Source organism: Dermacentor andersoni, unplaced genomic scaffold (assembly GCF_023375885.2).
Source record: "Dermacentor andersoni unplaced genomic scaffold, qqDerAnde1_hic_scaffold ctg00000040.1, whole genome shotgun sequence".
NCBI classification, from domain to species: Eukaryota; Metazoa; Arthropoda; class Arachnida; order Ixodida; family Ixodidae; genus Dermacentor; species Dermacentor andersoni.
In genome coordinates this window covers 1,232,602-1,252,449 of record NW_027314753.1, presented here as the reverse complement: position 1 = coordinate 1,252,449, position 19,848 = coordinate 1,232,602, and positions in this window count along the sequence as shown.

The window sequence follows — 19,848 nt, the reverse complement described above, 5'->3', positions numbered from 1 at the left end:
ACCTAACATCTAATCTAATCTAACATCTAACATCTAACCTAACATCTAATCCTAACCTAACCTAACCTAACCTAACCTAACCTAACCTAACCTAACAACCTAACCTAACCTAACCTAACCTAACCTAACCTAACCTAACCTAACCTAACCTGACCTGACCTGACCTGACCTGACCTGACCTGACCTGACCTGACCTGACCTGACCTAACCTAACCTAACCTAACCTAACCTAACCTAAAATAACCTAACCTAACCTAACCTAAACTAACCTAACCTAACCTAACCTAACCTAACCTAACGTCTAATCTAGTCTAACAACGAACATCTAACTTCCCATTTAATATAATCTAACATCTAACATCTAACCTAACCTAACCTAACCTAACCTAACATAACCTAACCTGATCTAACCTGACCTAACCTCACCTCACCTAACCTAACCTAACCTAACCTAACCTAACCTAACAACCTAACCTAACCTAATCTAACCTAACGTCTAATCTAGTCTAACATCGAACATCTAACTTCCCATTTATTATATTCTAACATCTAACATCTAACCTAACCTAACCTAACCTAACATAACCTAACCTAACCTAACCTAACCTCACCTCACCTCACCTAACCTAACCTAACTTAACCCAACCTAACCTAACCTAACATCTAATCTAATCTAACATCTAACATCTAACGTAACATCTAATCCTAAACTAACCTAACCTAACCTAACCTAACATCTAATCTAATCTAACCTCTAACATCTAACTTAACATCTAATCTAATCTAGCATCTAACACCTAACCTAACCTAACCTAACCTAACCTAACCTAACCTAACCTCACCTCACCTAACCTAACCTAACCTAACCTAACCCAACCTAACCTAACCTAACCTAACATCTAATCTAATCTAACATCTAACATCTAACCTAACATCTAATCCTAACCTAACCTAACCTAACCTAACCTAACCCAACCTAACCTAACCTAACCTAACCTAACCTAACCTAACCTAACCTAACCCAACCTAACCTAACCTAACCTAACATCTAATCTAATCTAACATCTAACATCTAACCTAACATCTAAATCTGTCTCGCGTGTGTCTAACCTAACCTAACCTAACCCAACCTAACCTAACCTAACGTAACCTAACCTAACCTAACCTAACCTAACCTAACCTAACCTAACCTAAACTAACCTAACCTAACCTAACCTAACCTAACCTAACCTAACCCAACCTAACCTATCCTAACCTAACCTAACCTAACCTAACCTAACCTAACCTAACCTAACCTAACAACCTAACCTAACCTAATCTAACCTAACGTCTAATCTAGTCTAACATCGAACATCTAACTTCCCATTTAATATATTCTAACATCTAACATCTAACCTAACCTAACCTAACCTAACCTAACCTAACCTAACCTCACCTCACCTCACCTAACCTAACCTAAACTAACTTAACCCAACCTAACCTAACCTAACCTAACCTAACATCTACTCTAATCTAACATCTAACATCTAACTTAACATCTAATCTAATCTAGCATGTAACACCTAACCTAACCTAACCTAACCTAACCTAACATCTAATCTAATCTAACATCTAACATCTAACTTAACATCTAATTTAATCTAACATCTAACACCTAACCTAACCTAACCTAACCTAACCTAAACTAACCTAACCTAACCTAACCTAACCTAACCTAACCTGACCTGACCTGACCTGACCTGACCTCACCTAACCTAACCTAACCTAACCTAACCTAACCTAACCTAACCTAACGTAACCTAACCTGACCTGACCTGACCTGACCTGACCTGACCTGACCTGACCTGACCTAACCTAACCTAACCTAACCTAACCTAACCTAACCTAAAATAACCTAACCTAACCTAACCTAAACTAACCTAACCTAACCTAACCTAACGTCTAATCTAGTCTAACATCGAAGATCTAACTTCCCATTTAATATAATCTAACATCTAACATCTAACCTAACCTAACCTAACCTAACATAACCTAACCTAATCTAACCTGACCTAACCTCACCTCACCTAACCTAACCTAACCTAACCTAACCTAACAACCTAACCTAACCTAATCTAACCTAATGCCTAATCTAGTCTAACATCGAACATCTAACTTCCCATTTATTATATTCTAACATCTAACATCTAACCTAACCTAACCTAACCTAACATAACCTAACCTAACCTAACCTAACCTCACCTCACCTAACCTAACCTAACTTAACCCAACCTAACCTAACCTAACCTAACCTAACATCTAATCTAATCTAACATCTAACATCTAACGAAACATCTAATCCTAAACTAACCTAACCTAACCTAACCTAACATCTAATCTAATCTAACATCTAACATCTAACTTAACATCTAATCTAATCTAGCATCTAACACCCAACCTAACCTAACCTAACCTAACCTAACCTAACCTAACCTAACATCTAATCTAATCTAACATCTAACACCTAACCTAACCTAACCTAACCTAACCTAACCTAACCTAACCTAACCTAACCTAACCTAACCTAACCTGACCTGACCTGACCTGACCTGACCTGACCTGACCTGACCTGACCTAACCTAACCTAACCTAACCTAACCTAACCTGACCTAACCTCACCTCACCTAACCTAACCTAACCTAACCTAACCTAACCTAACAACCTAACCTAACCTAATCTAACCTACCGTCTAATCTAGTCTAACATCGAACATCTAACTTCCCATTTATTATATTCTAACATCTAACATCTAACCTAACCTAACCTAACCTAACATAACCTAACCTAACCTAACCTAACCTAACCTCACCTCACCTCACCTAACCTAACCTAACTTAACCCAACCTAACCTAACCTAACCTAACCTAACATCTAATCTAATGTAACATCTAACATCTAACGTAACATCTAATCCTAAACTAACCTAACCTAACATCCAATCTAATCTAACATCTAATATCTAACTTAACATCTAATCTAATCTAGCATCTAACACCTAACCTAACCTAACCTAACCTAACCTAACATCTAATCTAATCTAACATCTAACACCTAACCTAACCGAACCTAACCTAACCTAACGTCTAATCTAGTCTAACATCGAACATCTAACTTCCCATCTAATATAATCTAACATCTAACATCTAACCTAACCTAACCTAACCTAACATAACCTAACCTAACCCAACCTAACATAACCTAACCTAACCTAACCTAACCTAACCTCACCTCACCTAACCTAACCTAACCTAACCTAACCTAACCTAACCTAACCTAACCTAACCTAACCTAACCCAACCTAACCTATCCTAACCTAACCTAACCTAACCTAACCTAACCTAACCTAACCTAACCTAACCTAACCTAACCTAACCTATCCTAACCTAACCTAACCTAACCTAACCTAACCTAACCTAACCTAACAACCTAACCTAACCTAATCTAACCTAACGTCTAATCTAGTCTAACATCGAACATCTAACTTCCCATTTAATATATTCTAACATCTAACATCTAACCTAACCTAACCTAACCTAACCTAACCTCACCTCACCTAACCTAACCTAACCTAACTTAACCCAACCTAACCTAACCTAACCTAACCTAACCTAACATCTACTCTAATCTAACATCTAACATCTAACTTAACATCTAATCTAATCTAGCATGTAACACCTAACCTAACCTAACCTAACCTAACATCTAATCTAATCTAACATCTAACATCTAACTTAACATCTAATTTAATCTAACATCTAACACCTAACCTAACCTAACCTACCTAACCTAACCTAACCTAACCTAACCTAACCTAACCTTACCTAACCTAACCTAACCTGACCTGACCTGACCTGACCTGACCTCACCTAACCTAACCTAACCTAACCTAACCAAACCTAACCTAACCTAACCTAACCTAACCTAACCTGACCTGACCTGACCTGACCTGACCTGACCTGACCTGACCTGACCTAACCTAACCTAACCTAACCTAACCTAACCTAACCTAAAATAACCTAACCTAACCTAACCTAAACTAACCTAACCTAACCTAACCTAACCTAACGTCTAATCTAGTCTAACATCGAACATCTAACTTCCCATTTAATATAATCTAACATCTAACATCTAACCTAACCTAACCTAACCTAACCTAACATAACCTAACCTAATCTAACCTGACCTAACCTCACCTCACTTAACCTAACCTAACCTAACCTAACCTAACAACCTAACCTAACCTAATCTAACCTAACCTAACCTAACCTAACCTAACCTCACCTCACCTAACCTAACCTAACCTAACCTAACCTAATCTAACCTAACCTAACCTAACCTAACCTAACCTAACCTAACCTAACCTAACAGCCTAACCTAACCTAACCTAACGTCTAATCTAGTCTAACATCGAACATCTAACTTCCCATCTAATATAATCTAACATCTAACATCTAACCTAACCTAACCTAACATAACCTAACCTAACCTAACCTAACCTCACCTCACCTAACCTAACCTAACCTAACCTAACCCAACCTAACCTAACCTAACCTAACATCTAATCTAATCTAACATCTAACACCTAACCTAACATCTAATCCTAACCTAACCTAACCTAACCTAACCTAACCCAACCTAACCTAACCTAACCTAACCTAACCTAACCTAACCTAACCTAACCTAACCTAACCTAACCTAACCTAACGTAACCTAACCTAACGTAACCTAACCTAACCTAACCTAACCTAACCTAACCTAACCTAACCTAACCTAACCTAACCTAACCTAAACTAACCTAACCTAACCTAACCTAACCTAACCTAACCCAACCTAACCTATCCTAACCTAACCTAACCTAACCTAACCTAACCTAACCTAACAACCTAACCTAACCTAATCTAACCTAACGTCTAATCTAGTGTAACATCGAACATCTAACTTCCCATTTATTTTATCTAACATCTAACATCTAACCTAACCTAACCTAACCTAACCTAACCTCACCTCACCTCACCTAACCTAACCTAACCTAACTTAACCCAACCTAACCTAACCTAACCTAACCTAACATCTACTCTAATCTAACATCTAACATCTAACTTAACATCTAATCTAATCTAGCATCTAACACCTAACCTAACCTAACCTAACCTAACCTAACCTAACATCTAATCTAATCCAACATCTAACACCTAACCTAACCGAACCTAACCTAACCGAACCTAACCTAACGTCTAATCTAGTCTAACATCGAACATCTAACTTCCCATCTAATATAATCTAACATCTAACATCTAACCTAACCTAACCTAACCTAACATAACCTAACCTAACCTAACCTAACATAACCTAACCTAACCTAACCTAACCTCACCTCACCTAACCTAACCTAACCTAACCTAACCTAACCTAACCTAACCTAACCTAACCTAACCTAACCTAACCTAACCTAACCCAACCTAACCTATCCTAACCTAACCTAACCTAACCTAACCTAACCTAACCTAACCTAACCTAACCTAACCTAACCTAACCTATCCTAACCTAACCTAACCTAACCTAACCTAACCTAACCTAACCTAACCTAACAACCTAACCTAACCTAATCTAACCTAACGTCTAATCTAGTCTAACATCGAACATCTAACTTCCCATTTAATATATTCTAACATCTAACATCTAACCTAACCTAACCTAACCTAACCTAACCTCACCTCACCTCACCTAACCTAACCTAACCTAACTTAACCCAACCTAACCTAACCTAACCTAACCTAACATCTACTCTAATCTAACATCTAACATCTAACTTAACATCTAATCTAATCTAGCATGTAACACCTAACCTAACCTAACCAAACCTAACATCTAATCTAATCTAACATCTAACATCTAACTTAACATCTAATTTAATCTAACATCTAACACCTAACCTAACCTAACCTACCTAACCTAACCTAACCTAACCTAACCTAACCTAACCTTACCTAACCTAACCTAACCTGACCTGACCTGACCTGACCTGACCTCACCTAACCTAACCTAACCTAACCTAACCTAACCAAACCTAACCTAACCTAACCTAACCTAACCTAACCTGACCTGACCTGACCTGACCTGACCTGACCTGACCTGACCTGACCTGACCTAACCTAACCTAACCTAACCTAACCTAACCTAACCTAAAATAACCTAACCTAACCTAACCTAAACTAACCTTCCCTAACCTAACCTAACCTAACGTCTAATCTAGTCTAACATCGAACATCTAACTTCCCATTTAATATAATCTAACATCTAACATCTAACCTAACCTAACCTAACCTAACCTAACACAACCTAACCTAATCTAACCTGACCTAACCTCACCTCACTTAACCTAACCTAACCTAACCTAACCTAACAACCTAACCTAACCTAATCTAACCTAACCTAACCTAACCTAACCTAACCTCACCTCACCTAACCTAACCTAACCTAACCTAACCTAATCTAACCTAACCTAACCTAACCTAACCTAACCTAACCTAACCTAACCTGACCTGACCTGACCTGACCTGACCTGACCTGACCTGACCTGACCTGACCTAACCTAACCTAACCTAACCTAACCTAACCTAACCTAACAACCTAACCTAACCTAACCTAACGTCTAATCTAGTCTAACATCGAACATCTAACTTCCCATCTAATATAATCTAACATCTAACATCTAACCTAACCTAACCTAACATAACCTAACCTAACCTAACCTAACCTCACCTCACCTAACCTAACCTAACCTAACCTAACCCAACCTAACCTAACCTAACCTAACATCTAATCTAATCTAACATCTAACACCTAACCTAACATCTAATCCTAACCTAACCTAACCTAACCTAACCTAACCCAACCTAACCTAACCTAACCTAACCTAACCTAACCTAACCTAACCTAACCTAACCTAACCTAACCTAACGTAACCTAACCTAACCTAACCTAACCTAACCTAACCTAACCTAACCTAAACTAACCTAACCTAACCTAACCTAACCTAACCTAACCCAACCTAACCTATCCTAACCTAACCTAACCTAACCTAACCTAACCTAACCTAACCTAACAACCTAACCTAACCTAATCTAACCTAACGTCTAATCTAGTGTAACATCGAACATCTAACTTCCCATTTATTATATTCTAACATCTAACATCTAACCTAACCTAACCTAACCTAACCTAACCTAACCTAACCTCACCTCACCTCACCTAACCTAACCTAACCTAACTTAACCCAACCTAACCTAACCTAACCTAACCTAACATCTACTCTAATCTAACATCTAACATCTAACTTAACATCTAATCTAATCTAGCATGTAACACCTAACCTAACCTAACCTAACATCTAATCTAATCTAACATCTAACATCTAACTTAACATCTAATTTAATCTAACATCTAACACCTAACCTAACCTAACCTACCTAACCTAACCTAACCTAACCTAACCTAACCTAACCTTACCTAACCTAACCTAACCTGACCTGACCTGACCTGACCTGACCTCACCTAACCTAACCTAACCTAACCTAACCAAACCTAACCTAACCTAACCTAACCTAACCTAACCTAACCTGACCTGACCTGACCTGACCTGACCTGACCTGACCTGACCTGACCTGACCTGACCTAACCTAACCTAACCTAACCTAACCTAACCTAACCTAAAATAACCTAACCTAACCTAACCTAAACTAACCTAACCTAACCTAACCTAACCTAACGTCTAATCTAGTCTAACATCGAACATCTAACTTCCCATTTAATATAATCTAACATCTAACATCTAACCTAACCTAACCTAACCTAACATAACCTAACCTAATCTAACCTGACCTAACCTCACCTCACCTAACCTAACCTAACCTAACCTAACCTAACAACCTAACCTAACCTAATCTAACCTAACCTAACCTAACCTAACCTAACCTCACCTCACCTAACCTAACCTAACCTAACCTAACCTAATCTAACCTAACCTAACCTAACCTAACCTAACCTAACCTAACCTAACCTGACCTGACCTGACCTGACCTGACCTGACCTGACCTGACCTGACCTAACCTAACCTAACCTAACCTAACCTAACCTAACCTAACAACCTAACCTAACCTAACCTAACGTCTAATCTAGTCTAACATCGAACATCTAACTTCCCATCTAATATAATCTAACATCTAACATCTAACCTAACCTAACCTAACATAACCTAACCTAACCTAACCTAACCTCACCTCACCTAACCTAACCTAACCTAACCTAACCCAACCTAACCTAACCTAACCTAACATCTAATCTAATCTAACATCTAACACCTAACCTAACATCTAATCCTAACCTAACCTAACCTAACCTAACCTAACCCAACCTAACCTAACCTAACCTAACCTAACCTAACCTAACCTAACCTAACCTAACCTAACCTAACGTAACCTAACCTAACCTAACCTAACCTAACCTAACCTAAACTAACCTAACCTAACCTAACCTAACCTAACCCAACCTAACCTATCCTAACCTAACCTAACCTAACCTAACCTAACCTAACAACCTAACCTAACCTAATCTAACCTAACGTCTAATCTAGTGTAACATCGAACATCTAACTTCCCATTTATTTTATCTAACATCTAACATCTAACCTAACCTAACCTAACCTAACCTAACCTCACCTCACCTCACCTAACCTAACCTAACCTAACTTAACCCAACCTAACCTAACCTAACCTAACCTAACATCTACTCTAATCTAACACCTAACATCTAACTTAACATCTAATCTAATCTAGCATGTAACACCTAACCTAACCTAACGTAACCTAACCTAACCTAACCTAACATCTAATCTAATCTAACATCTAACATCTAACTTAATATCTAATTTATTCTAACATCTAACACCTAACCTAACCTAACCTAACCTAACCTAACCTAACCTAACCTAACCTAACCTGACCTGACCTGACCTGACCTGACCTGACCTCACCTAACCTAACCTAACCTAACCTAACCTGACCTAACCTAACCTAAGCTAACCTAACCTAACCTAACCTAACCTGACCTGACCTGACCTGACCTGACCTGACCTGACCTGACCTAACCTAACCTAACCTAACCTAACCTAACCTAACCTAACCTAAAATAACCTAACCTAACCTAACCTAAACTAACCTAATCTAACCTAACCTAACGTCTAATCTAGTCTAACATCGAACATCTAACTTCCCATTTAATATATTCTAACATCTAACATCTAACCTAACCTAACCTAACCTAACATAACCTAACCTAACCTAACCTAACCTCACCTCACCTCACCTAACCTAACCTAACCTAACTTAACCCAACCTAACCTAACCTAACCTAACCTAACATCTAATCTAATCTAACATCTAACATCTAACGTAACATCTAATCCTAAACTAACCTAACCTAACCTAACCTAACATCTAATCTAATCTAACATCTAACATCTAACTTAACATCTAATCTAATCTAGCATCTAACACCTAACCTAACCTAACCTAACCTAACCTAACCTAACCTAACCTAACATCTAATCTAATCTAACATCTAACACCTAACCTAACCTAACCTAACCTAATCTAACCTAACCTAACCTAACCTAACCTAACCTAACCTAACCCAACCTAACCTGACCTGACCTGACCTGACCTGACCTGACCTGACCTGACCTAACCTAACCTAACCTAACCTAACAACCTAACCTAACCTAACCTAACGTCTAATCTAGTCTAACATCGAACATCTAACTTCCCATCTAATATAATCTAACATCTAACATCTAACCTAACCTAACCTAACATAACCTAACCTCGTCGTGTAGCCCTCTCTGCAAAGTACAGTCGCCACCGGTCAACTTCGCGCAACCACCGGACTGTGAACCGTCCTGGAGAAACTCCGAATGACCTCAAAATGTCGGATCGAGCAATGCTTCGGTCATTAACAGTTAGCACAGCATCCATTGTCGATATTTTCAGCGTCTTGAGGCCAAGAAAGACATTCTTCGGAACGCGCTCCCATACAACGTTGTTGAACGCCTCATTCACGTTGCGAGTTTTTCCATGGAGACATTTCTGGAGAAGCTCAGGCTTTGACAGCTGCTGAAACACCGGCGTTCCGCTTCGAGCGTTCCGCCGAGCGCGAAAGCTTCGATGCAGACGCTCACGTGGTGGCCGCGGCGCCCACTGCTGGATTGTGTTGCGGAGAGTTGGCGTCATTGAAGGTCGACTTATGCCGGTTTCCGTGGAAGATACGTTTTTTGAAGCACTTCTTTGGCTTCGTCATTGCATTACCGCTAAATAACCAGCACCAAAGAATAAATAAATTCGATTGTCCGCGAAAACACGCCAAAGCACGAGCAAAACGCCGCGCGTTGCGAGTAATCCAGCTGCGTCTTAGGATTCGTTTGGCTAAGTGAAATATGCTAGCTATGTTTTCACTGTTGCCAGATGAGTGACAGCCATTCCACTAAACGTGACAAAAAATAGGCGGTGGAAAAAAATTTTTTTTTCAGTTTAGGAAAGGCAAAGATCCCGAGCATGTGTCAAAGGGGGCGTGGCAGGATGCCGCCTAGGTTTCGAAAAATGTTGATTTTGAGGTAAATATTTGGCGTGCGCGCAAATGAAACACTGGGTCATGTTAAGGAAAGAATAGAGATTTTAAATTACACAAAAACAAAAAATCAGTTTTTTTCGGAAAATTTGCCTACCTTGTTCCCTTAACCTAACCTAACCTAACCTAACCTAACCTAACCTAACATCTAATCTAATCTAACATCTAACATCTAACCTAACATCTAATCCTAACCTAACCTAACCTAACCTAACCTAACCTAACCCAACCTAACCTAACCTAACCTAACCTAACCTAACCTAACCTAACCTAACCTAACCTAACCTAACCTAACCTAACCTAACCTAACCTAACCTAACCTAACCTAATCTAACCTAACGTCTAATCTAGTCTAACATCGAACATCTAACTTCCCATTTAATATATTCTAACATCTAACATCTAACCTAACCTAACCTAACCTAACCTAACCTCACCTCACCTCACCTAACCTAACCTAACCTAACCTAACCTAACCTAACCTAACCTAACCTAACCTAACCTAACCTAACCTAACCTAACCTAACCTAACCTAACCTAACCTAACCTAACCTGACCTGACCTGACCTGACCTGACCTGACCTGACCTGACCTAACCTAACCTAACCTAACCTAACCTAACCTAACCTAAAATAACCTAACCTAACCTAACCTAAACTAACCTAACCTAACCTAACCTAACGTCAAATCTAGTCTAACATCGAACATCTAACTTCCCATTTAATATAATCTAACATCTAACATCTAACCTAACCTAACCTAACCTAACCTAACATAACCTAACCTAATCTAACCTGACCTAACCTCACCTCACCTAACCTAACCTAACCTAACCTAACATAACCTAACCTAATCTAACCTGACCTAACCTCACCTCACCTAACCTAACCTAACCTAACCTAACCTAACAACCTAACCTAACCTAATCTAACCTAACCTAACCTAACCTAACCTAACCTCACCTCACCTAACCTAACCTAACCTAACCTAACCTAATCTAACCTAACCTAACCTAACCTAACCTAACCTAACCTAACCTAACCTGACCTGACCTGACCTGACCTGACCTGACCTGACCTGACCTGACCTAACCTAACCTAACCTAACCTAACCTAACCTAACCTAACAACCTAACCTAACCTAACCTAACGTCTAATCTAGTCTAACATCGAACATCTAACTTCCCATCTAATATAATCTAACATCTAACATCTAACCTAACCTAACCTAACATAACCTAACCTAACCTAACCTAACCTCACCTCACCTAACCTAACCTAACCTAACCTAACCCAACCTAACCTAACCTAACCTAACATCTAATCTAATCTAACATCTAACACCTAACCTAACATCTAATCCTAACCTAACCTAACCCAACCTAACCTAACCTAACCTAACCTAACCTAACCTAACCTAACCTAACTTAACCTAACCTAACGTAACCTAACCTAACCTAACCTAACCTAACCTAACCTAACCTAACCTAAACTAACCTAACCTAACCTAACCTAACCTAACCCAACCTAACCTATCCTAACCTAACCTAACCTAACCTAACCTAACCTAACAACCTAACCTAACCTAATCTAACCTAACGTCTAATCTAGTGTAACATCGAACATCTAACTTCCCATTTATTTTATCTAACATCTAACATCTAACCTAACCTAACCTAACCTAACCTAACCTAACCTCACCTCACCTCACCTAACCTAACCTAACCTAACTTAACCCAACCTAACCTAACCTAACCTAACCTAACATCTACTCTAATCTAACACCTAACATCTAACTTAACATCTAATCTAATCTAGCATGTAACACCTAACCTAACCTAACGTAACCTAACCTAACCTAACCTAACATCTAATCTAATCTAACATCTAACATCTAACTTAATATCTAATTTATTCTAACATCTAACACCTAACCTAACCTAACCTAACCTAACCTAACCTAACCTAACCTAACCTAACCTGACCTGACCTGACCTGACCTGACCTGACCTCACCTAACCTAACCTAACCTAACCTAACCTGACCTAACCTAACCTAAGCTAACCTAACCTAACCTAACCTAACCTGACCTGACCTGACCTGACCTGACCTGACCTGACCTGACCTAACCTAACCTAACCTAACCTAACCTAACCTAACCTAACCTAAAATAACCTAACCTAACCTAACCTAAACTAACCTAATCTAACCTAACCTAACGTCTAATCTAGTCTAACATCGAACATCTAACTTCCCATTTAATATAATCTAACATCTAACATCTAACCTAACCTAACCTAACCTAACATAACCTAACCTAATCTAACCTGACCTAACCTCACCTCACCTAACCTAACCTAACCTAACCTAACCTAACAACCTAACCTAACCTAATCTAACCTAATGTCTAATCTAGTCTAACATCGAACATCTAACTTCCCATTTATTATATTCTAACATCTAACATCTAACCTAACCTAACCTAACCTAACATAACCTAACCTAACCTAACCTAACCTCACCTCACCTCACCTAACCTAACCTAACCTAACTTAACCCAACCTAACCTAACCTAACCTAACCTAACATCTAATCTAATCTAACATCTAACATCTAACGTAACATCTAATCCTAAACTAACCTAACCTAACCTAACCTAACATCTAATCTAATCTAACATCTAACATCTAACTTAACATCTAATCTAATCTAGCATCTAACACCTAACCTAACCTAACCTAACCTAACCTAACCTAACCTAACATCTAATCTAATCTAACATCTAACACCTAACCTAACCTAACCTAACCTAATCTAACCTAACCTAACCTAACCTAACCTAACCTAACCTAACCCAACCTAACCTGACCTGACCTGACCTGACCTGACCTGACCTGACCTGACCTAACCTAACCTAACCTAACCTAACAACCTAACCTAACCTAACCTAACGTCTAATCTAGTCTAACATCGAACATCTAACTTCCCATCTAATATAATCTAACATCTAACATCTAACCTAACCTAACCTAACATAACCTAACCTAACCTAACCTAACCTCACCTCACCTAACCTAACCTAACCTAACCTAACCCAACCTAACCTAACCTAACCTAACATCTAATCTAATCTAACATCTAACATCTAACCTAACATCTAATCCTAACCTAACCTAACCTAACCTAACCTAACCCAACCTAACCTAACCTAACCTAACCTAACCTAACCTAACCTAACCTAACCTAACTTAACCTAACCTAACCTAACCTAACCTAACCTAACCTAACATCTAATCTAATCTAACATCTAACATCTAACCTAACATCTAATCCTAACCTAACCTAACCTAACCTAACCTAACCTAACCTAACCTAACCTAACCTAACCTAACCTAACCTAACCTAACCTAACCTAACCTAACCTAACCTAACCTAACCTAACCTAACCTAACCTAACCTAACCTAACCTAACCTAACCTAACCTAACCTAACCTAACCTAACCTAACCTAACCTAACCTAACCTAACCTAACCTAACCTAACCTAACCTACCCTAACCTAACCTAACCTAACCTAACGTAACCTAACCTATCCTAACCTAACCTAACCTAACCTAACCTAACCTAACCTAACCTAACAACCTAACCTAACCTAATCTAACCTAACGTCTAATCTAGTCTAACATCGAACATCTAACTTCCCATTTAATATATTCTAACATCTAACATCTAACCTAACCTAACCTAACCTAACCTAACCTCACCTCACCTCACCTAACCTAACCTAACCTAACCTAACCTAACCTAACCTAACCTAACCTAACCTAACCTAACCTAACCTAACCTAACCTAACCTAACCTAACCTAACCTAACCTGACCTGACCTGACCTGACCTGACCTGACCTGACCTGACCTGACCTAACCTAACCTAACCTAACCTAACCTAACCTAACCTAAAATAACCTAACCTAACCTAACCTAAACTAACCTAACCTAACCTAACCTAACGTCAAATCTAGTCTAACATCGAACATCTAACTTCCCATTTAATATAATCTAACATCTAACATCTAACCTAACCTAACCTAACCTAACATAACCTAACCTAATCTAACCTGACCTAACCTCACCTCACCTAACCTAACCTAACCTAACCTAACCTAACAACCTAACCTAACCTAATCTAACCTAATGTCTAATCTAGTCTAACATCGAACATCTAACTTCCCATTTATTATATTCTAACATCTAACATCTAACCTAACCTAACCTAACCTAACCTAACCTAACCTAACCTAACCTCACCTCACCTAACCTAACCTAACCTAACCTGACCTAACCTAACCTAACCTAACCTAACCTAACCTAACCTAACCTAACCCAACCTAACCTAACCTAACCTAACATCTAATCTAATCTAACATCTAACATCTAACCTAACATCTAATCCTAACCTAACCTAACCTAACCTAACCTAACCCAACCTAACCTAACCCAACCTAACCTAACCTAACCTAACATCTACTCTAATCTAACATCTAACATCTAACTTAACATCTAATCTAATCTAGCATGTAACACCTAACCTAACCTAACCTAACCTAACCTAACCTAACATCTAATCTAATCTAACATCTAACATCTAACTTAACATCTAATTTAATCTAACATCTAACACCTAACCTAACCTAACCTAACCTAACCTAACCTAACCCAACCTAACCTAACCTAACCTAACCTAGCCTAACCTAACCTAACCTGACCTGACCTGACCTGACCTGACCTGACCTCACCTAACCTAACCTAACCTAACCTAACCTAATCTAACCTAAGCTAACCTAACCTAACCTAACCTAACCTGACCTGACCTGACCTGACCTGACCTGACCTAACCTAACCTAACCTAACCTAACCTAACCTAACCTAACCTAACATAACCTAACCTAACCTAACCTAACCTCACCTCACCTAACCTAACCTAACCTAACCTAACCCAACCTAACCTAACCTAACCTAACATCTAATCTAATCTAACATCTAACATCTAACCTAACATCTAATCCTAACCTAACCTAACCTAACCTAACCTAACCCAACCTAACCTAACCTAACCTAACCTAACCTAACCTAACCTAACCTAACGTAACCTAACGTAACCTAACCTAACCTAACCTAACCTACCTAACCTAACCTAACCTAACCTAAACTAACCTAACCTAACCTAACCTAACCTAACCTAACCTAACCCAACCTAACCCATCCTAACCTAACCTAACCTAACCTAACCTAACCTAACCTAACCTAACCTAACCTACCTAACCTAACCTAACCTAACCTAACCTAACCTAACCTAACCTAACCTAACCTAACCTAACAACCTAACCTAACCTAATCTAACCTAACGTCTAATCTAGTCTAACATCGAACATCTAACTTCCCATTTAATATATTCTAACATCTAACATCTAACCTAACCTAACCTAACCTAACCTAACCTAACCTCACCTCACCTAACCTAACCTAACCTAACTTAACCCAACCTAACCTAACCTAACCTAACATCTAATCTATTCTAACATCTAACATCTAACGTAACATCTAATCCTAAACTAACCTACCCTAACCTAACCTAACATCTACTCTAATCTAACATCTAACATCTAACTTAACATCTAATCTAGCATGTAACACCTAACCTAACCTAACCTAACCTAACCTAACCTAACATCTAATCTAATCTAACATCTAACATCTAACTTAACATCTAATTTAATCTAACATCTAACACCTAACCTAACGTAACCTAACCTAACCTAGCCTAACCTAACCTAACCTAACCTAACCTAACATAACCTAACCTGACCTGACCTGACCTGACCTGACCTGACCTGACCTGACCTAACCTAACCTAACCTAACCTAACCTAACCTAACCTAACCTAACCTGACCTGACCTGACCTGACCTGACCTGACCTGACCTGACCTGACCTGACCTAACCTAACCTAACCTAACCTAACCTAACCTAACCTAACCTAACCTAAAATAACCTAACCTAACCTAACCTAAACTAACCTAACCTAACCTAACCTAACCTAACGTCTAATCTAGTCTAACATCGAACATCTAACTTCCCATTTAATATAATCTAACATCTAACATCTAACCTAACCTAACCTAACCTAACATAACCTAACCTAATCTAACCTGACCTAACCTCACCTCACCTAACCTAACCTAACCTAACCTAACAACCTAACCTAACCTAATCTAACCTAACGTCTAATCTAGTCTAACATCGAACATCTAACTTCCCATTTAATATATTCTAACATCTAACATCTAACCTAACCTAACCTAACCTAACATAACCTAACCTAACCTAACCTAACCTCACCTCACCTAACCTAACCTAACTTAACCCAACCTAACCTAACCTAACCTAACCTAACATCTAATCTAATCTAACATCTAACATCTAACGTAACATCTAATCCTAAACTAACCTAACCTAACCTAACCTAACATCTAATCTAATCTAACATCTAACATCTAACTTAACATCTAATCTAATCTAGCATCTAACACCTAACCTAACCTAACCTAACCTAACCTAAACTAACCTAACCTAACCTAAACTAACATCTAATCTTATCTAACATCTAACATCTAACTTAACATCTAATCTAATCTAACATCTAACACCTAACCTAACCTAACCTAACCTAACCTAACCTAACCTACCCTAACCTAACCTAACCTAACCTAACCTAACCTAACCTAACCTAATTTAACCTAACCTAACCTAACCTATTCTAACCTAACCTAACCTAACCTAACCTAACCTAACCTAACCTAACCTAACCAAACCTAACCTAACCTAACCTAACCTAACCTAACGTCTAATCTAGTCTAACATCGAACATCTAACTTCCCATCTAATATAATCTAACATCTAACATCTAACCTAACCTAACCTAACCTAACCTAACATAACCTAACCTAACCTAACCTAACCTAACCTCACCTCACCTAACCTAACCTAACCTAACATCTAATCTAATCTAACATCTAACATCTAACCTAACATCTAATCCTAACCTAACCTAACCTAACCTAACCTAACCTAACCTAACCTAACCTAACCTAAGCTAACCTAAAATAACCTAACCTAACTTAACCTAAACTAACCTAGCCTAACCTAACCTAACCTAACCTAACGTCTAATCTAGTCTAACATCGAACATCTAACTTCCCATTTATTATAATCTAACATCTAACATCTAACCTAACCTAACCTAACCTAACATAACCTAACCTAACCTAACCTGACCTAACCTCACCTCACCTAACCTAACCTAACCTAACCTAACCTAACCTAACAACCTAACCTAACCTAATCTAACCTAACGTCTACTCTAGTCTAACATCGAACATCTAACTTCCCATTTATTATATTCTAACATCTAACATCTAACCTAACCTAACCAAACCTAACCTAACATAACCTAACCTAACCTAACCTAACCTCACCTCACCTCACCTAACCTAACCTAACTTAACCCAACCTAACCTAACCTAACCTAACATCTAATCTAATCTAACATCTAACATCTAACGTAACATCTAATCCTAAACTAACCTAACCTAACCTAACCTAACATCTAATCTAATCTAACATCTAACATCTAACTTAACATCTAATCTAATCTAGCATCTAACACCTAACCTAACCTAACCTAACCTAACCTAACATCTAATCTAATCTAACATCTAACACCTAACCTAACCTAACCTAACCTAACATAACCTAACCTAACCTAACCTAACCTCACCTCACCTAACCTAACTTAACCTAACCTAACCTAATCTAACCTAACCTAACCTAGCCTAACCTAACCTAACCTAACCTAACCTAACCTAACCTATCCTACCCTAACCTAACCTAACCTAACCTAACCTAACCTAACCTAACCTAACCTAACCAAACCTAACCTAACCTAACCTAACGTCTAATCTAGCCTAACATCGAACATCTAACTTCCCATCTAATATAATCTAACATCTAACATCTAACCTAACCTAACCTAACCTAACCTAACCTAACCTAACCTAACCTAACCTAATCTAACCTAACCTAACGTAACCTAACCTAACCTAACCTAACCTAACCTAACCTAACCTGACCTGACCTGACCTGACCTGACCTGACCTGACCTGACCTGACCTAACCTAACCTAACCTAACCTAACCTAACCTAACAACCTAACCTAACCTAACCTAACGTCTAATCTAGTCTAACATCGAACATCTAACTTCCCATCTAATATAATCTAACATCTAACATCTAACCTAACCTAACCTAACATAACCTAACCTAACCTAACCTAACCTAACCTAACCTAACCTAACCCAACCTAACCTAACCTAACATCTAATCTAATCTAACATCTAACATCTAACCTAACATCTAATCCTAACCTAACCTAACCTAACCTAACCCAACCTAACCTAACCTAACCTAACCTAACCTAACCTAACCTACCCTAACCTAACCTAACCTAACCTAACGTAACCTAACCTAACCTAACCTAACCTAACCTAACCTAACCTAACCTAACCTAACCTAACCTAACCTAACCTAACCTAACCTAACCTAACCTAACCTAACCTAACCTAACCTAACCTAACCTAACCTAACCTAACCTAACCTAACCTAACCTAACCTAACCTAACCTAACCTAACCTAACCTAACCTAACCTAACCTAACCTAACCTAACCTAACCTAACCTAACCTAACCTAACGTAACCTAACCTAACCTAACCTAACCTAACGTAACCTAACCTAACCTAAACTAACCTAACCTAACCTAACCCAACCTAACCTATCCTAACCTAACCTAACCTAACCTAACCTAACCTAACCTAACCTAACCTAACCTAAGCTAACCTAACCTAACCTAACCTAACCTGACCTGACCTGACCTGACCTGACCTGACCTAACCTAACCTAACCTAACCTAACCTAACCTAACCTAACCTAACATAACCTAACCTAACCTAACCTAACCTCACCTCACCTAACCTAACCTAACCTAACCTAACCCAACCTAACCTAACCTAACCTAACAT